This window comes from Molothrus ater, chromosome Z (genome assembly GCF_012460135.2).
Source record: "Molothrus ater isolate BHLD 08-10-18 breed brown headed cowbird chromosome Z, BPBGC_Mater_1.1, whole genome shotgun sequence".
Classification (NCBI taxonomy): Eukaryota; Metazoa; Chordata; class Aves; order Passeriformes; family Icteridae; genus Molothrus; species Molothrus ater.
Genome location: NC_050511.2, coordinates 26163730 through 26184696, shown reverse-complemented (window position 1 = coordinate 26184696; position 20967 = coordinate 26163730). Strand labels below are relative to the sequence as shown.

The following is a 20967-nucleotide window of genomic DNA, read 5'->3' as shown; positions in this document are numbered from 1 at the left end:
GTGTACTGCAGCCTGGCTGGTTGAGGTAAATGGAAGCACAACGTACCCATGTCAGAACCAACACAGGTTTTGTACACTAATCAAACCTGGAAGAGCCCTCTGAAGTTTATCCACCCAAAACAAGCTTAATACATTTTTTTGTACCAAGAGAGAGGAAAGCAGTTTTCTTTCCCCTATAGTAGGGCATAATGCAACTTGTCAGAGACAAAATTTGGTGTTACTCCTGGGTGGGGAGAGATGCAGCAACTTGTTTTACTCTCCTACCCTATGCTTTTAAAAAAAAATATTTTAGGGTGAAGGATCCCACCCCACCCCTGTTAATTCCTATACTGGAAAGAAAAAAAAAAAATCTTCTTCCAATGCATTTGAAAAGGAATGGGAAATACCACATTAAAAGTAACAGGAGTTTTTCAGAAAACTTTTCTTCACAAGTCACTGGCCTCACTCTTCCCCTACCACCTTTTCCTTTCTACTGACTGCTAGGAAAAGTCTCTGGTTTCCCTTAGAAAAACTGACCTTTTTATATTTATACTACTTTCAGGTCCTTTTGCATCAGACCATTTCTCCATCATCTGTCCCTGTATTTTGAGCATGGTCTGCAGATATCAGTCATGTGAAGTTGATTTCTTACAGCCTCATCCCTCCCACCCTCCTCCACAATGGTCCTCCCAAGGGTCAAGGATTTTGGATGGTGGCAAGCAACACTCAGGTCACTTGCACAGTATATTTCTAATCTAGGTAACTTTCCAAAAGTCACTCAACCTGACTGGACCAAGGCATATTTTGTTAGTAGTATGAAGAAAATAAATGTCAAATTGCATTAAAGCACTTTTATTTTGTCAGACTACTGATTGACTTCCAAGGGGGCAAATTAAGAGGTCTGAACAACACCATCCATGCACTGCCTGGAGAGAGTGTGCAGATATGGAGGAGAATCCAATCCTATTGTACTCTGGAGTATTTCCTTATCTTACAGTTTTTCATTACAGTGGCTTCTAACAATGCCAGTGAAATATGCTCTTTTAAACAAACAACAGGAACAAAGGATTTTCAAAACTGCATTTCACTACCAAAGTATACTTGTTTCCAGAAGAAATTACACACACACTCACACTCTCAAAGTGTATGAACAGAATTGTAGTAACATGGCTGAAGCCTGCCCTTCTCTAAAAAAATACAGCTGCACAGTTGCTCCAAAGTCAAAATCACAGGCAAGTCAATGTCCACTGTTTGTATTTTCTGTAGGATCAAACCAGAGGTATCCTCTTCAACCAGCACAGAAATTTTTAGATGACTGTGTAACATCTAAATTGTGTAAGTATTGAAACTATAGTAAGATTTGCCACTTTGATTTATCAAGTGAATTACCACAGCTCTACCAGATGACCTATGGAAAAAAATCTCCCATGTCTCTTCCATGACAGCTTTCTATGCAAGCCACATAATTAATGATGCTGAATATCAAAATAACCTTCTTCAAGAGTTGAAGCTTTCATTTAAAAAAATCACCGCCTCAAGACTGCTTTAAGATAAATTATTTTATATTAGCAGTAATCAGATTTACAAAGTCAGTAAAAATTCATAAGTTTTGCATTTTAATCACTCATAGCCACTGTATTTGATTTACTCCACAATTTCCATCAGAAAATGAAAAAGTTTTGAAGAATGACTCATTCTCAATGTAAATCTCTAGCAAGCCTCCGTCAGTCATGTTAGTCCTTTTACCAATGGTTTTTCCTGCCTTCTGACTGCAATGACACCAAATTTAATTACTTCATTACTTAATGACTTCTAACCTTAAAACACTGCAAATATATGGAAAGTTAAACTAATACACACCAATTCCCCACAGAATAAAAGAAACCATTATAACATCAGTATAACGTGTAAATTCCTTACCCTGACACTTTTATAAAGAAAAAAAAAGAAAAAAAAAAAAAAAAAAAAAAAAAAAGTAAAAATCTGTAGGGGTCTGGAATGCTTCTACCAAAGGATATCTATCTACAAACATAAAAGAGGGAAATAAAATTCCATAATTCTAATACAATATTTCCTTGGCACAAATTGTAAATGCCCTTGGCTGTAGTACAATAACAATCTCTGGGAAGCTACTCTTCCAAAAATTATAGCTTAAAAAGAAGTTTCAATGCTGGACATCTGTTGGAAAGACTAAGTGCCTCATAGTTTCGCTGGCGAGTTGGTTTTTTTTTTTTTTTACTTACATATTTATTAATTTCCAGTTTTCAGCAGTTCATTGTACCTTTGTTCAACTACAGGGAAAGAACTGTTTAGTTTACAGCACAGTTTTATATGCAAATTATATTCAGTAGAGTCTCTACTCATCGTAAGTGTCAACTGGAGAAAAGGCATGACAGATTTAAGGCTTGAGATTTTTTCATAAACTTTGAAGGAACACTGAAATTACAAAGCACACTGAGCTCACTGTAAAGCATTTTCTCTAAGCATGTGCCAAATGAAGTATATTAAAGCGTTTTTTCTTCTAAATGTACTGTGAGACTTTATGATCCATTTTCTATTTCTACATATTTGAGATAATTAGGAGAGTCCTGTCTTCAGCATGGAGTCAAACTTACAGTTTGCTTAGCTCCCCCTGAACTTAAGTTTGTTTCTATTCTGTGAAAATATTTCCATTACATTTAGTAACATTGGAGACAAAGCAAGTTTTCAACCCCAAACAAATCAAAATTCAGAAAAACTCAGAGTTCAAAATGAAGAGATATTTTACTGCCAATAAGAGGGGGGAAAGTCTTAACAAATCAGCCAGTTGTTGCACTAACAACATCAAATAAAGAAATTGTAGAGCTTATTCTACCCTTTATCAATAATGCATGGCTGTGCACAGACAATTTATAGCTGTTTTCCATCACTGGGTATTGTGCAGTACTAAATTAAGTTGACAAAATTCAAGGACAGTCCACCCACACAGCTACTGTGAGCCAGCCAGGCCACTTTGAATAAACATTTTAAAGGCATAAAGTGAGTTTTATTAGCATGCTGAGACACAGTTCCTAGTGGACAAAGCATCTCCCTTGAAAAAATAGAAGAACCTTTAGCAGAAAGAAAGATGAGTTACTCTTGTACCTCTTCACATGTAGAGAAACAGCAAAAGGGTAAATAAAAATATATAGGTAACAGCTCAAAACTTATTAAGATTAAAACATGAAACAAGAGAATTTACTTTCTATACTAGCAACTGATTGTCATTCTCAGAAAACCCTGAGAGTTGCTGAATTGGTGTCAGGTTCTGACAGCAAAAGAACTAAAACTCAAAGATGTTTTGGTGGGATTTTTTTTTAATGTTAGGTTGTTCCAAAGATTAAATGACTTATTTTTTTAATCCTTCACAAGTCTCATAAATCAGAAAAGGACACAAGCCTTTCATCAATATAAAGAATTAGTTACTGTACTTAAATAGCTCAGCATTTAGTGTGGCCATAAAATTGAAGAGTAGGGTCCCTTCCACAGACCAAATTCACAAAAATATAGTATGGCACAAGTTGGCTGCTCTTGGTCAGTACATCACTTCCAACCAGTGGTCCCAGCACCCGAATGCCTGAAATGCAAGAAAGCATCAAGCAACTTGGAGCACATGTGCTGGCCACCAGCAGTGTAGGATGCAGACACGATCTGCACATCCCAGTTTCACCTGGACTCTGCTCTGGCAGTGACCAGTGCGCCGGGGGGCCTCCACCTGAGCCTCCTCAGCTTGGGTGCAGACATGGAGTCAGGTGCAACCAGCCACAAGACGGATGGCAGCACCACCAGGAGGTGGGCTTGGGTCACACTGCAGACTTCTACTGCTGTTTCTTTTACAGTCAGGCTGCACAGCTGGCTTCCCTCTAGAAACTGGCAAGCACGAGGTGACACGGGGACAACCTTTTCATACTCAGAGCACCACTCTAGGTGGGAACCTCCAGGTCTCTGGCAAGTGGCATGACAAGATGACTCGGAAAAATCCCTCTGTACAATATGGGAAGGTGGAAGCTGTAACACAGCATGGCTGGGCAGCTTGATGGCCTTGTGGCATATTTAAGCACAACCACAAATAAGGGGAGGAAGGATGAAACAGCCAGAGCTTAAGCTACAACTGTTTTACATTAGTCAAGTGGAAATACCTGGTCAAATAAAAAAAGTGACTGCATTTAATTGTGCAGGTGTTGAGAGAAGAAAATCAACTCTTTTCAGTGGTATTTGGATTTGAGCAAAGCTTAACTGCACTTACAATACACATTTTCTCAAAAATCAGATCTTCCTTGTACATGCAAGTATATCAGGGACCTCTGAAGCCAACTAATCAGTGTGCAAAACTCCAATTTAACTAGTCCAACAAGCACAGAAAACTCAGAAAGGCCAGATAAAAAGACTAAGATAACATAAACAGAAGATAACCAGAAGTGTAAAAAAGCTACAGTTTAAGGATCAGCTAAGCAAGGTGATTGTTGAGCATTTTTATTTCAACCAGTCTGTATTTTCATCTGTCAGAAGTGCAAGACTTTGTTCATAAGGTTGGTTGCTGTTCCAAATATTTTCCCTCTTAAATAGGCTGAGTTTCTTCTGTGAAAAGTGAAAATGCTTTAAGTGTCATGATATTGCAGTAAATCCTTTCTTTTTACTAAAATCAAAGCTTAATTAAGGCTACAGGACACAGCTTTGAGAAACCCAAGGCAATCCCAATGAAGCAACCATGATTTTATAAATGGAAATTAATTTTAATAAGTCTGTTGCTCATCTCACATTGCCAAAGTCTGTGATCCAATTAGAAGTGCAGTGCTTTAATCATCTGCACAGGGATCATATTCAGTGAAGTTCAGAAATAGACAAAATGCTTTTGGGCCCTCTCCATGGAATGTATCACACCAGCGAGATGCTGGCTTTGTAACACACAGGCAAAAATCACTGAGGTGTTCAAATTAGTATTTCAAGGTATCAGTATCTGTACAAATGCAAAATGCCTTGAGCACAATGAAATGTTGTGTTACATGCCATCATGCCACACCCAGTTTTCTAACACTCTGCTTTGAGGAAACAAATTAAGCCCACTTTTCCCAAGACTTGCTAAATTACGAACCCTACCTTGTGTACTAACATTTAATTGGTAGCACATCTCTGTGCTGATGGCTACTGCCAGTAATGCCTGTGCTCCCCTGCCCTCTGTGCATGCCCAGAGCTACTGATGCAGCAGGACAGCTCACCATGCCACTCTGTGTAGGGACAAGCAAAGATACATATAAATGTATGTATGTATGTAACTTGGGGGGGACCTAAACTCAAAGTGCCTGAAAAGGAATATCTTCCTCCTCTCCATACGCACAGCTTTGTGACAAGTCACTGAGAAGAGTCCACTTCTCAGTGACTGTACCTGGTGCTCCTGTGCTTTCCGAGGCAGTCAGCAATCATCCCTATTGTCAGCTCCCTGAGAGCCCCTACAAGTCTGATCTGGATTTTCCAGCCTTTCTGCAATCTCTTCCTCTCTCTCTGCATGTGTTTCCCTACAGCACCCTCCTCTCAATTCACACCCTGTACCTTGCAGGGCCACCCATTGCACCCCACTGGACACAAAAGCTGTAACTGCACTACATTACTGGCACCTGCTGCAGTGCACTGGTAGGGCTGGGGGTCTGAAAAAGGCAACCTGAGAGCTCCTCTGGGCATATATGTACACATTTTCTTAATTTAGAAGCCCACGCTTGGCTGAGGGTGTCCACTTCTACAGCCAGGACACGGCTGCAGCACACAGCCACACAGGAACTGCAACCAGCCTAGTCACAGCAACAGTGAAGTTTCCTTATTTTGCCTGTTCTAAGCTTCTCCTGCTGTATCAAAACACTTTTTTGCCACCAGCAAAGATAAAATCCACAAATGCTAATGTTTTTCCAGTAAAAGAATAATCTCCAGAAGAGCAAGAGCCCAGGAACACCCAAGTGAAGAACAGCATCCTCCCAGGAGGAACAGACACTGCCCCGTGAGCAAGAGCCCAGGGCCAATCCAAAATGTGCTGGTATGAGACCTGCAGAGGAAGTGTACACAGGCTTCCCAATCATGGCAGCTTGTCTACTGCAGAACCCTCTGCCCCCTTCCTGAAGTGCTTTTACATAGCAGAGCCAGAGAGTCAGTGGAGTCCGGGTGTTTCCAGCTACACACGCACCTCCACATCTAAATGGGAAGTTCACAGAGTAATGAAAAATGGCAGGAGATCTGCTTTTCCACACTTACTCAGTTTCAAAATTTGAGGAAAATCAGCTGGTGTCCTCATGTCTTTGGAATCACTAGATTCAGGAGCCCTTTACCCGCCCCATAAGCTGGCAGGAATTCAAGTCCACACATGTAAGCACCACATTTACTCCGCAGTCAAAAGTGAGACAAGCTCTCCACACTCAAAAGCCAAACAAGCTGTCTCCACTGTTTGTTTACACTCTGATTAAAGCTGCAAAAGCAGCAGAAGAAAAGCAATTAGCCATCCCAGGTAGTCACAACTGTCAAGAGACTAAATCCTTCCTCTTCAAAAGAGAAGTTCAGTTTTAGGTGTGTCTTACCTCTCATCCAACTCTTCAGCATATTGTAGTGCATGCAATAAGGTGGGCAGGCAGTGACACTCTAAGTGTAAATAAAAACAGGATTCAATTGCCACTTCAAACAGCAGCTGTCAAACCTGAGGCAATTCAGCAGTCAGCAGCAAAGAGCCTTTACACAGCCTTTACTTATCTGGGTTTCCTTTCTTAGAGATTTCATTCAGGCCACCCCTTTGGTGTTGCTCTTAACATGATCTTTGCACAGAAAAGAGAAAAAAAAAATCTATATAGCCCTGTCCTGCTGGTCATCGTAACAACTCTGCAGTGGTAAGAGGCCACACTGCTCACTGGGCACAGCATAACCCTGGTACTGACTGACTCTGTCAGTCTGCTCTGTGGCTGGTCTGCTGTGCTGCTGACAAAATACAGCAGCCCTACAGTGCAGCTGATAATGCAACCACGAATCCCAAAGATGCACAGGAAACATGGTGGCAGATCACAGCAGCAGTCCTAGTCAAAGCAGAATGGTCACTTTTCTGGCTACAGTCATGTTTAGCTTCATAGCCCTATTTTTCCTGGTGGTGACTTGATCTCAGCATGGCATTCTATAGGGACTGAAGACCACTACTACTAAATAATTCTAATACATAGATAGAAGAACTAAGGCATGTGAATGGAAAGATATACAAGCACTTAAGAGTGCTTGCATAGCACTTGCATAGAATTAGTGATATAGGAAAAGAAAATAAATTGTTTCTTCATGGATGTTTCTTGAAATTGCATGGATTTTGTCTTTTACTGAAGCCAGTGAATTTGCTTATAATCAACAAATAATGATAGCTGGGTCCAATACAAGACCTCAGATTCGTGTACTTCTGTGCTGACTTTGTCTAAGGTGGAGTTCATTTTCCTCACAATAGCTGATAAAAAGCTATGCTTTAGATTTGTGCTGGTAACAGGATTGATAACACGTGGACATTTTAGTTATTGCTGAGTTCATGCATAGTGACAAGGCCTTTTTTGGTCCTCATACCACATCACCAGCAAAGGAGGCTGGGGGTGCACAAGGAACTGGGAGGGAACACAGCCAGGACAGATAACCCCAGCTGACCAAAGTGATATTCTAGACCATGTGGCATCGCACTCAGCATATGAAGAGGGAAGAAGGAAGAGGGAACATTTGTAGTGATCACATTTGTCTTCCCAAATCATCTTCATGCGTGAAGGGGCCTGGCTTTCCTGGGATGGCTGAACACCTGCCTGCTCATGGGAAGTGGTGAATTAATTCCTTGTTTTGCTTTCCTTCTGTGCATGGATTTTGCTTTCCATATTAAACTGTCTTTATCTCAGTGCACAAGTTTTTCACTTTTACTCTTCTGATTCTCTCCCCCATCAGAGTGAGCAAGTGAGTGAGCGAGCAAGTGGCTGTATTGGACAAAACCGCAATAGGTTGATTAGAGACCAAGAGGTGGGACTAGGACAGCCTGTGGAATCTGTCTTCTTCCCTCTGCCCTGGCAAAAGAAATAACATCTTACCTTAAAAGACTGTAACAGAAGTGCCAGTCTCTACTTTCCTTTAGGCCTTTTTAAACATCAGAAATAATGCAGTAGATTCAGCTAATTCAATGTGTCAGCATTTGACAGCACATTCAGGAACCTGAGAGTTATCCTACAAGAAGAGAAATTAAAAGCACCAATTAGTCCATATGTTCTGCAATATATCTTGTGCTTCAAACTGCTGATGCCTAGTAGAGCCATGCTGCTGAAGAATGAAGAAATTACCACAAAAATGAAAGGCTAAGTTATTTTTTGTTTCCAAGGTAAAGTGCTCAAGCACATTTTGGCTACAGCACCATGGTGGGAAAGCATGCATATTGCAATAGCTGTGTCACCCTGCCCTGCCTTCCCAATTTAAATCTTTGTTCAAACAACAGTCCATGTGAATGCACAGAAACTAAGTTCCAGGCATATCAGGATACACCAGCTACACCAGTTACAGAAACAGAGCAGTAAATGTTTATAACCTGGATTTGTTTGAACTGGGAAATGCATCAGAAGCCCATGTGAGCTAAGTATTAGCACATTATAAGCAAGGATCTTGACGTATGTGGAAGACACATGGAGGTACTATATAAACTACAGGAAAAGGAGAAACATTTTACAGATGGACTTGGTTCATTCCCCTGGATAGGCTTTTTGCAGAAGTCTCACCTTGCAAGCACTCAACCCATACTGAGTGAAGCTGCAGCAGAGTTAATGCCTGCATCACTACAGCACATAAGGCAGCTCTCTTCCTCCGCAATAATTCAGCAGAGATATTCCACCACTAATGTTTAGATACTTGTTTTTCAGCTCCAACCCATTTGGTGTGTTTAATCCTCCAAATGAGCAAATTTCCCAAAACTAGAGGCACACACACACAGGCACACACAGAGACAGGACAGGGCTCCTTGCACTGAGATATCCTGCCTCAGGGCCACTCACGAGTACAGTCCAACAGCTGCACCCTGATGTGGTGCTGATGTGTAACAGTTGCACAAGGACGCCACTTTGATATCTGACAGCTACAGAGTGATGGGCCAGCAGAAAAACTTATCTATAGCATGGTTACTCTAGAGAACTTTAAAGATTATTTTCAGGTAAAAGACACTTCTTATCATCCAAGTTGTTAAGTACTTCCCTAAAGCATTGGTATGAACATAAGTGACCTCTGTCCCAGTTTGTAAAGCTATAGAGATGGGGGCTTAATGGAGTGCATGCAAATCATAGAGTTTTTATTATAAACTAATAAAAAAATCTAGCATTGAAAGCACGTCATAGGCCAATGTGCCATAAAGACAAATATATTGTTCTAATCCTACACTGTTTACAAATCCTTAAAAAAGCCTTGTAAGGGTTAATTATCTTCATAAACTTCAATAAAAAGTAGCATTTGAAGGGAAACTACAAGGGTCCACGTCTTTCAGAGAAGTGGGGGGGGAAAATAAGTTGGACACCTACATTTGTTAAAAACACAGAAATCCAAAAGTCCCAAGCAATTTCTTCCCCCCTCCTGTTTCTAACACTTTCTCAATACATTGACTTTTAATTTTAGTTATATGTGTAAAATATGAGTATAGTAGAAACAGATGATCCCCCAGCCAGGGAATAATGTGCATTGACTCCAATGACTTCAGAAGGCTGAGCAAATGCTTTATTAACGTATACTATATTACACTAATAATATACTAAACTATAGACTAAAAAGATACTATACTAAAGAATACTATACTAAAAAAGATACTAAAGAAAACTCTGGAGACAGTCAGGACACAGCTTTGACCCAACTGGCCAAGGAAACAAAACCTTCACCAGTGTCCAATAACCAAATCACTTTTGGTAAACAATCTCCATAACACGTTCCACATGTGCCAAACAACAGGAACACCAAGTAGAGATTTGTTTTCTCTTCTTCTCTGAGCTTCTCACTGCCTTCCCCAGGAAAAATCCTGGGAGAAAGAATTTTGTCTCCCTCTGTGAATGTGAATACCACATACGAATGTTTTATACAGCAAGTTACCTATTCATGATACCTTAAAAATGCCTTTCTTATCATGGAGGTATATTCTAAGCTGATTACAAACATCTCCATTTACATAATAATAAAGACTTCAATTGCATACAGAAATTTGAGATTATAGGAAACAAATAATATCCTTGGAGCTCTATATTCACAGATTATAGGAAGTACCACAATCACTGCTCTTCTCTATAACCTCCTCCACTACACTTCTCTATAAAGCAGTACAGCACTTCCTAGATGTTCAGTCTGCAAAGTTATAGTTATACCCAGTCATACACCTATATACAGTCATACCCAGTCATACACCTGTTCAAGGACACAAAACCCTGTCTTTCAAACCCCTGCTGCCATATGTCCCTATACCATGGAGTCAAGATCAGCCAGGTGTTTCTCATGAGTTATTTTTTCCAACAGATGTCACATTCCGCTCATTGTCCCACAGCTAGCATAAACTCCTTACCAGACACTCTGTGTAATTTAGCTGAAGAGAGTTTATGCCCACACCTGTTCCACATCAGTCTAAAAACACAGAAACTGTTCAACTCCAAAGGCTAGAACCAGGACAGGGCTTGAGCCCCAAGATGAACTAGTAGCAATGTTGGGGGAATTTTTCCTTTTTGTCAAAGAAGTATGATTGAAAGTCAGAAATCCTTCGGGAGCTGAGACTTATCATGTACCTGACTGTTTTCCACACCAGATGGAAAGAATGCTTCTGTTTTACTTTTTACCCCAAACAAATCACAGCATGCATGTGTACACAATCATCTGACTCCTACACATCCAAGCATGACCAAAACGAAAAACAGTACACTGAAAAAATGGGTACATTTTTTCCCTTAAGGGAAGAACAAACCACACCTAACAGGTATTAATAAAAACACCAAACATCAGAAAACATTCTGTTACAATGAGTATTTAAAATAATATATGTAACACTAAGCAAAATTTTAATCTGTACAAAATAGATGTAGTATATCACATAAAAAAGTAATTGTTCTTCTAAACTGCCTCACACATGGCAATCTCATTTTATTTCCAGCCAGCAAATTTACTCAGTGATTAGCATAACTGAGTATTAAGCACAAGGAAAGAAAACAGAAATGAAAACAAACATGGTCAAACAGTTAAGTGGACATATTGAATATACAACAGGAGTCCATTTGCTGATAAAGTTGTAATTTTTACATAAAGTTTCAACCTTCATAACATTTTAGATATAAGTTAAACTTGCTATGCAACAGATATTCCTTAAGGTCCCTAAGACATGGTGTCAATTTTTAACAAAAGTTCCACGTCTCACAGCGTACTTCACTAGCCTGACAAGTCACCAGATGGGTAACACACGCATTCCATCTTCTCTCCTTTTCCATCCTAGCACTGTTGAACACCTCCGCCCACACGCTCCTCCAACACACACACTTCCCTCCAGCAGACAGCAGCCTGATTCACTTATCTAAAGAGGAATTTATGCTGGCCTGAGAAAACACCAGCCCCCTCAATTGCAAGGACATGCCTAGATTGCTTATTGAGATATGCCTCAGATGATGTGTCCAACAAGCACTGCTAAGTCAGCTAGAGATGTCCTATGTAGCACCAGAGGGGCAGTTACATTCTTGGTGTGAAGGAGACATTTTTTAAAAATAAATTTGAATGCAACATTTTCAGTGGTGAAGACACTATTTCCTGGTGAACATGTTCTACACTTTGGGACAGGAAAGCCTTTAAGTAGTCAAAAGCACTATTCAGCCTTGGTACATTTCACTGACATAAGTTCTCATAATTACTAAAGGAAATAACTAAGGCTGTGTCTGGGTGGCACAAAGCACCATGCTAATTACCGTTTCAGAGACACTAATTAATCCGGGCAGGGCACCACAGTAACATGACTGCTCTGCCTTGGGAATCTCACAATGTTGATGTATTGCCATTTGGACACCCGCCTCCCACCCCGAGCAGTCTCTTTCACACGAAAGAGTCTTACACCAAAGATGAGCCCTCCATAGAGGGGTGTTTCCTCTCAGAAGCTGTGTGTTTCATTAAAATCTACCACCTTCAGCACACAATACTGAGCTGTACACTGCACCAATTCTTGAAAAACAGTAAAATAATCGACAAGCAATTACTGAGCATCCTCGGCTGCTAGGAGGAGGAATGTGAGAGGGTATACCTACAGACAGTATCCCGGGCTCCAGAAGAAAAGGTTCAGGTTAGCATCTCAGAGGAGCTATGTGTAATGATAATGGTGACTGTCCGACAATCAATCAGCTGTGGCATTCACGCCGCATTTTAACAGACACGTTTAAAACGGACCAAGGAGAAACCCTCTAGCACTAGTGCAAATGTTCTCCATTTCGTAAGCTCCAAGTAGCAGGTAATAGTGTGCTTGTTAGCAGGGCAGAAGTTAAATTGTTGCCAAAGTGACTTTGTCTTCAACTTTCTGGAGATAAAACAAGTCCTGGGCTAAAGCCAGAACACTTTATCTACTGTACCTGATGCCACCTCTTGGTACCGAGACATGCTCTTCACGTACTTCAAATGGACTTTGATCTTCTTTTGAATTGTTAAAACACGTTCAATAACGAATAATGTACCCAGCAGTAGCTTAAAGCACCTGTCCCAATAGGAACTGGTTTTTGAACAACCAAAGAGTAATAGGGAAGGGGAACACCTGATACACAATACAACCTGCAGCAGAACACAGCCTCCTTCCTGTCCACAATAAAGAATGAAAGACACAGAAGGGTCATTCCATGTGGCACAAACAAACCATAGTCAGAGAAGTACTGCCATGCACAACAGATAATTTCAGATACTGAAGAGCCCCTATCCAGTCCTGTCCCCTCTTTCTTCTCCCCACAAATATTTATTTTAAAATGAATAATTTTCGAAACAATCCTGTTCTTATGGTTTCTCTCAACAGACACAGACCTTCTGCAGAACACAGTCCCATGAGTTCAGGATTTACTTGAGTGAGATGGCTCACGTTGCAGGTAAATGGTATACACCAGCTCACCTAGAAGCTGGCAGGCAAGGCTGGCTTCTCACATGTCTGTCAGCTCTGCACAGAGGTCACAGCTCTAGGAGACAGCTTTACCTGGGGTTTGTACCATAGTGTTCAGAAGTTGGTGACTGGCTTCAGCACGTAAGCTGTTTCTTGTAGCAAAAGCATAGGGACAACTGTCTAACAGAGTGCACTGCCTTGAGACAGGGAGAAATCACATCGATTAAACAGTATCAAGAGTCCTTGAGCTTTTCATGCTCCTAGCAGAGAGGACAAATACTCAAATAATTCTGCCCAATACAGCACAGGTGAATAAAACACTACAAAAACCATAACAATTCACTTATGAGTAATTAAATTGCATTTGATAAATAGGTGTTAAAGTAGCAGTTTTCACACTTACAAATACTTCAGCTCATGAAAAAATAGAAAGGTGCCATAAAAGATGTATTTGCTACCCAAACCATTTAAAAAATATTCACAAATGTAGTCAAAACATACAGTGTACATCTGAGTTTGACACTGCCTAATAAAAGGCTCTCTCCTTCAAAATATTTTTTTTTACGCACAGGCTGATTGTGAACGGTAGACAGTAAAAGTGGCAATATAGGTGAACACCTCAGTCTCCAAACAACAACGGCTAGTCAAGATGGTGACAAAACCCAGCAAGCCATACAAACGTGTGCTGAATCTTAATAGCTTTAGCTGCCACATCAGGTGAAGTTAACTCAGCATTCCATGGACACTCAGAGGTCAGATACATGTCCCACTCCCTCCTCCAGAACCTTCCCTACAGAAACTGTTGAGCTCACGCTGGGCTTTCTGAGAGGAGCCCTTTGCTTAGCAGAACAAACAATACCATGACACGACAACCACTGCAATGGAGAGCTTGATCTGGCAAGACTCTGGTTAAGACTCAGAGATCTGAGTCTTAACCAGAAATGGGCAAAGAAGCAAAACAAACAGCAGCCAAGGCTGCTGCCACAGATGTAGCCTCACTGACAGTGCTAGAATTCACCCAGGACTTTCCTTTCTCCCATCTGCAGGGAGACTGCTACTCTTGGACTTCACTTATATAGGGATTCACACCCAGTGACTGAGGAGATAAAGTCATTAACACACCCAAGTTTTGTTTGTGAGGATTTTTTTTTCCCACACATGCCCATGTGCCTGCAGACATAATTCTTTGTTCTCTGACTGCAAAACTAAGCTACCAAAATTAGTCCAGATTAAAAACATAGTGAATTTTCTATGGCTCCAAAGCAGGATGTGTTTAACAAGGCCAGTTTAGATGGGATACTTGACATTAGGCAAGGAATGGAGGGAGAAGAGGGTGTCACAACAGAAGCACTGATGCGAAGTTACCTAAAAAAGTGATTCAAGAAAGAAGGAAAACTGGAAAGACCCTCAGCTACCTATCTTCTCTTTTTAACTTTCCTTCATACACCAATTATATCCTGTACTGCATCTCTTACCCAGTTGTATCCTTTGCTTCTTTACATCACCATATCATAAATTACTGCTGATAAGCAACAACAGACATGATGAATCTGTGCTTGCTTCTTGAAGGCAAGCAGATATTAGGAAAGGGCATGAAGGTATTTCTTTTGTCTTGCAATGAAAAGGAACTGCAAAGGTGGCGAATGAAACTGAAAGGGATCATAAAACACTATCTTGCTTGCCTTGTTCCAGGTGAGACACGATGCTCCTGAGGAGAGTCACTTGCTTACTCCTCTGATCCCTTCTCAGCTGGACAAGGAGAGGGAGGAAGGGAAAGCGGCCTGGAAACTTTTAAAAGGCAGAAGATATTTCACTAGATATCTTACCCTTTAAAATTCAGTTAAAGATATAGAATTGATAGATATTATCTCCAGAAGCAGCAGATCTGAAACACTAATAACCTTTATGACTCCCAAAAATGTTTAGTTGCTAGATTTCAAGTGAGAAAAGCAAATATCTGTAAAAACTCTTCTTTGTACTATTTCCCCATCCTCACAGAATATGAAAACATTCCCCAAAGGTCAGTCATCTCTACACATCTTCCTGGGTGCAACACAGCAATAGCTAACAATAGGCTGGTCATGCTAGCTAGAGGCGTGCCAAGAACCTGCATCTTAGGGAATTCCTGTCCCTCATATATCCATCTCCATATCTAGGCCTAAAGGCTGAAGCTCCCCTTAATTAGGGACAGGCAACATCCTGAGACTTTGAGTCAGAATGAAAATCAACAACAGAGCTCACATCTTCCTCTGGCACCAAGTCAAACCCTGGACCAGGTCACTTCTTTGCAGCCTAGGCTTTCCATGTGCATGTTGCCTAGCTGCATTTCAGGATTTTTAAGTGGATCTTATGACCATCTTCCCAGTGATATTCTAAAGTTTATATTCCTAAAGGATGGGAATTTTGGAAGGGCTGTGGTGGACTACTGTTCAAAATCCAGCACTGTTTGGTAATGATCCTCAACACTCTCCACACACTCCTGGTAATAGCTCTGTGGAAGTTATGACACTGAACCAAGATGAGAAAAAAAGGCTCCATCATATTTTCAGCCTAAAACTCGGAAAACACAATGAATTTATGAATCCCAGGCTGCACAGTGCTATTGGGTGGCACACTCCTCACTGCAGCAGACTTCAACAAAAAGGGTCCTCAGAAGTCACGTATCACTCAGGGCCATTGTCATGGCAATACTGCTTCCCTTGTACAGAAAAGAAAAAAAAGCAGATATGACAGCTGTCTCATCAGATGTTCTGAATCAATTGCTTGAAGAACAGCTAAAACTAAGATCATTCTGAATTTACCTCCTGTGAAGCAAACTAATCCAGAATAACTATTGTATGTTCCTATGCCTTCAAGAGCACTGTGTTCCAGACAAAAGAGTAAACCAGACATTTTACATGAGAGATGGCAGACAAAAAAAGCACTTCCAAGTATTCAATAACCAGGAAAATTAAATAACCAAGTATATGGCCTCCAAGGAAAAGGACAGATTATTCCCCAGAGTTCTACCACCAGCTCTCAACAGAACAGCTTTCCCCAATTATACTTCAAACCCAGTCAAGGTAAGACATTTGTCAGTGTCCCTAGGAAACAAAGCAGCTTGTCCTAACATAAGGAAGACAAGGGGAGGAGAAGTAGGACACAGGTAGCGGTGGTCAGGATGTTCTTCTTTTCTGAAACTTACCATGGCTTGCATATTCAGCAATGGCATTGATCAGGAACTCTACTAAAGGCAGCATACACAAATGGCAGTATTTTTGGAATTATAAAATGGTTTGGCTTGGAAGGGACATTAAAGATATCTAGTTCCAATCCCCCTGTCATGGACAGGGACACCTTTCACTAGACCAGCTTGCTCCAAGCTCTAATCAGCCTGGCCTTGAACATTTCCAGGGATGGGACATCCACAACTTTTCTGGGCAATCTGTTCCCGTGTCTTACCCCATCCCACAATAAAGAATTTTTTCCTAATATCTAATGCAAACCTACCTTCTTTCAGTTTTAATCCATTAGCCCCATCCTGTTGCTACATGCTTTTGTAAAAAAAAAACACCCTCCATCTTTCTTGCAGGCTCCCTTCAGATACTGAAAGGCAGCAATTACATCACCCCAAAGCCTTCTCTTTTCCAGGCTGAACAATCCCAATTCTTTCAGCTTTTCCTCATAGGACAGGTGCTCCATCCCTCTAAGCACCTTAGTGTCCCTCCTCTGGACTCACTCCAACAATTCCATGTCCTTCCTGTGCTGGGAGCCCAGAGCTGATGCAGCCCTGCAGGTGGGGTCTCAGCAGGGCAGGGCAGAGGGGCAGAATCCCCTCCCTGGCCCTGCTGCCCACCCTGCTCTGGATGCAGCCCAGGACACGTGTGGCTCTCTGGGCTGGGAGTGCCCATGGCTGGGTCATGTCCAGCCTCTTATCCACTAATATTCCTGTCCCTTCCGCCAAAAAATAAGCAGTGAGTCTCTCCTTATAATATTAATACACTCTCTCTCTCCACATACAGAACACCACTGCCCCTCTCCAAAACCTTAAATGCTAGATTTTCATTCTCCAGCTCACAGACATTAAGGTTGTAGTCTAACAACAATCTTTCAAAGTAGATTGTGGAAAACATGTGTATGCACAGTGTGATTGTCACTGTATGTTTCTCAAACTACTAAAAATGTCACTACATGCAAAAGTTCCATCTACCCACACAGTGCATGAAACATGAAGGTCACTAAGCAATGTGAACCTCAACCAATTCTGTCTGAAAAGTTGTATGCTCCCATTTGCAAGGGCAGCCAGCAAAAGGCAGGGGAGGCAGAGCACAGAATGGAAATGCAGATGAAAAAGTCAGCACAAGCTTTGCAATGCTATTTTAACATCTCGGTGTACTTGCAGGTATTCTGGGTCACCCCAGATGAAAAATCACCAGCAATTTAATTGTCATCCCACCACCGTTTCTGCTGGGCAGAATTTGACTTGTGTGGGACTGTCTGTGTTGCTGCAGCAGTTTGCAAACAATTAGTGCACCATAGAGAGACACCGACCAGGCACACACATGTGCACACACACACTTTAATACTCCTTCGACATTAAGTACTGCTGTTCAAAAACAAATCACCACTTCAAGCCACAAGTACTCTCCCATTTAGAAATATTTTAAATAGTCCATTAGATTGTAAATCCAAAACCTACCCAGTGACACAAACCTGATCTGATTTCACTATTTCCTGAAAGAGCAAAAAAAAAAAAACTGTATTAAAACTTACAGAGCTGTTAGTCCACCGTTTCTCTCTGGCACACGGTACATTATTTAACTGCAATGCCTGAAACAGTAACTTGACCTCTCTGGGAAGGTGGGCGGTATTATTCAAGCTGAAACATTAGAAACATGCATAATTACTCTGGGTATTCGCCACACATTCTTTCATCCGTAAACCAATATGAATGGAAAAGTCACACTGACACTCTGGGTTTAGATCATATCCCAACCATCAATTATAAACATTTTTCATGAGGTCTCAGGAGAACAAAATTTCTTAGGGCCAGAAAAATTTTCTCTGGACTTAACTGTGCTTATGTTACCAAGATAAAACGTCAGTGCTGCCAAATCCAAACCAAGACTTCAGCAGGCTAAACCATGAATTTTGAGCTTTCTACCCCACCACTGATAATACTGTAATTTTGTTTTCCTTCAACCCCACAAACTCATTGCATCCATTCATGTGGCACTTCTAAGGATGCCTGCTGTAGCACCAACCACATCCCATCATTCATCGTCCATCCGTCACTGCAGGGTGATGCTTCACACACCTGTGTATTGCCTGCCTGCTCCTCAGCAAACCCAAGGACCTTTGGCAGAACCAATCCATAGGGCTGGGTGGGATAAAAACCCACTGGAAGGTAAACAGGCAGATGGAGCATGAAGAAAAGAGACCATGCTTGTTCCTGACTCCAGAGGCATCCACTTCTTGCATCATGGCTGCCTATGCTGATGGCAGTTCCCCCTTCACACCAAGCATACAGAGTGTCCCCTCTATATAGTCTTGTCTTCCCTTCAAGGATAAACCTTTCAAGTTTTGGGTGGCAGAGCCACCGCCAAGAAAAATTAAATACTACAAACTAATGGTCACAGCTGGAGCTGTGAAATGTACAACATTTTCAGTACTTTAAGGGTTTTCAGTACTTTTTAAGGCTAGCAACACAAAATGCAATTTTTTTGAAGAGGGAGAAAATACTGTTCACAAGACAGAAGAACTGCACACACATGTCAAATAGCAGTCTTCTCTAGCTAAGTTCTCATACTCCTCAAAATCAAGATCTAGCTGCACTTCTGACCAAGTGAGATGCAGCAATACCTATAACTATTCTGAACCCAATTGCCCCAGAACTTATTTTGATACCAACATCTACATGTCGCTGCTCTGGGCAACTGACCTGACTAACTCCTTGCCTACAATGGAACTTCCAGTGTTCTTGATTCAGCCCATTTAACTCCTGGCACTTAGCACAAATACACGTGGAATACAAGGTGTTCATTTCAGCTAATTCCCCAGGCATTAGGGACAATGCATGCATCTGGAACACTGTTCCAGCAATTATACATGAATAATTCTGGAAGCATTCTTCTGTTTTGTCTTTCAAGCAGTCCAGCTCCCTGCATCTTGTTCATCATCCCGCTCTTGTTCATCATTTTATACTTCCAAAACACTGGAAATCATAGCAATGCACACAGTGAAGCACCTCTAGATATTTTAAGTCAGATTTTGTACTATCAACAATGTGTTTTCCCTTTATGCAAAATAACCATGCATATCAGGGAATACAAGCTGCCACAGCAACCACAGCAATAGAAAGTAAAATTTCAGGACAGTATTTTCCACATGTATTTGAAATCTCAAGATAATGAAAACTGGTCAGTGTTAAGTTGTTTTGACCATATAACCAGAACGTGCTGGAGATTTTTTGGGTAAGTTTTAAATATGCTTTTGTAAACAATGGTTTATGTAAAGTGTAACACCTGTGTACTTTCTTACACACCAATGAAAAATGTGGACAGATTTATTTTGAAGATTCTCTCCCGCCTCCACATAAACTACAAAATAATTAAAAGATGACAAAGTGACCATCTTAAGCATTACCTAAAATATCTATTCAAAAGGTCTGAGGTATGCAATAAAAATGCTTTGAATCAAACAAAAGTGGCTTGTGGTAAAGAGAGGAAACAGAACAAAGATCTGAGTTTGCATCAAATGTTGGTTGCAATCATTTAATTGCCACTGTTTAAGAGAAGGAATTTCTCCAGTCTGTTTCAGTATTTGCTATTCCAGTAAACACAAATAAAGGGAAAAGTCAACATTACAGTTTTCCAGTTTCAAAGTCATTTGATAACCTTCCCTAAGTCATTCTCCTGGGAAAGAGCTGCTAGAGAACAGAGCTAATTAGAGCTTGTCAGTTAAGCTCTCTCTCCTGCTTTGTTCAGAAAACCTGGACCAATAGCTTATCCATGGATAGACCTGGGGGCCTTTCACAAATATTTTGTATTCCACAGCAAGCTTAGGCACATTGCACAAACATCTGGAGTACGCACTAGAAACATTAACATCTCCCTGCTCTGCCCTGCAGCAAGTGCCTTCATCAGCAGTGACACTTTCATCAGCAGTGACAGAAAAAAACCCCAGTATTATTGTGGGCTTCCATCCAAAAAAATGTTGCCATGTATAGTCTGTCTGTAGGCACATGAGGATTTGGGGTAAAAGGAAGGAGGGGTAATTCAGGCGCATAAACAAGTGTTCCAGTCTTCCTTCTCAATACCTAAGTTCTGAGAGAAAGAGGGAAAGAGCCTTTTCTCATTATTAAAAGAGAGACTATTTCCAGAATGATTGAAGACTAAGCTGCTTTGAGGGGAAACATCAGTGAAAACAGATAGGCTCGTATTTTCCCTGGAGGCGCAGTCCAGTTTGGAAGTGCTCTCAGCATACAGAAGTTAAGACAAATACAAATCATCCTGAGGTACTCTGGCACGATCCCAGACCACAAGCACAGAGAAAACCACAGACACTGCATGAAGCAGGGGCACCTACAAAATGTCCCTGCTTTGTTGACCATGCCAGGGCCAATGATCAATAAACCAATTGCTCACAATAGAGCAGATACTTTGATACCACATTTCACAGCATAGCTGGATTGAAGCAAAGAATCTACGTGCTCTGGGAGCCAAGCTATATATAAGGAGGGAAAGGCACAGAGTTCTCTCTAGCAAGCTTTCCTAGAACAGCAACACCTGTGCCTTCAGTTTTGCTGCAGTTCTGCAGGCATCTCTGCAGCCTATCAAGCCTAACCATTGGACAATTGTTTGTGTATTTTTTGTGTATTTATTCTTAAAATTTGT

General features: G+C 41.1%; 1 protein-coding gene across 5 annotated transcripts in view; it reads right to left on the bottom strand.

Moving 5' to 3' along the window:
- The window catches only part of KANK1 (KN motif and ankyrin repeat domains 1), a 129979-nt gene that overhangs the window by 88945 nt on the left and 20067 nt on the right, over positions 1 to 20967 (bottom strand). For all 5 annotated transcript variants that reach the window (XM_036403177.1, XM_054517911.1, XM_054517913.1 and 2 more), the window contains one exon: positions 8067 to 8199. The gene's annotated coding sequence lies outside the window, so the exon portion shown is untranslated. The remainder of the gene's footprint in view (positions 1 to 8066; positions 8200 to 20967) is intronic.